Source organism: Vombatus ursinus, unplaced genomic scaffold (assembly GCF_900497805.2).
Source record: "Vombatus ursinus unplaced genomic scaffold, bare-nosed wombat genome assembly UNPS02014830.1, whole genome shotgun sequence".
Lineage (NCBI taxonomy): Eukaryota > Metazoa > Chordata > Mammalia > Diprotodontia > Vombatidae > Vombatus > Vombatus ursinus.
Window position 1 is genome coordinate 37,994,389 of NW_020954608.1, and position 223 is coordinate 37,994,611.

Genomic DNA, 223 nt, shown 5'->3' on the forward strand with positions numbered 1-223 from the left:
AAAGAAAGAAAGAAAGAAAGAAAGAAAGAAAGAAAGAAAGAAAGAAAAAGGAGGGAAGGAAAGGAAGGAATGGAAGAAAGAAAGAAAAAGGAGGGAAGGAAAGGAAGGAACGGAAGAAAGAAAGAAAGGAAGGAAGGAAGGAAGGAAGAAAAGGAAGAGAAGGAAGAAAGGGAGAAAGAAAAGAAAGGAAGAAAGAGAGAGAGAAAGGAAGGAAGACAAGAAA

General features: G+C 37.2%; 1 protein-coding gene across 2 annotated transcripts in view; it reads right to left on the reverse strand.

Annotated features, from left to right (window-relative positions):
* ARNTL2 (aryl hydrocarbon receptor nuclear translocator like 2) overlaps positions 1-223 on the reverse strand; it is an 88,460-nt gene that overhangs the window by 35,599 nt on the left and 52,638 nt on the right. The window lies entirely within an intron of this gene.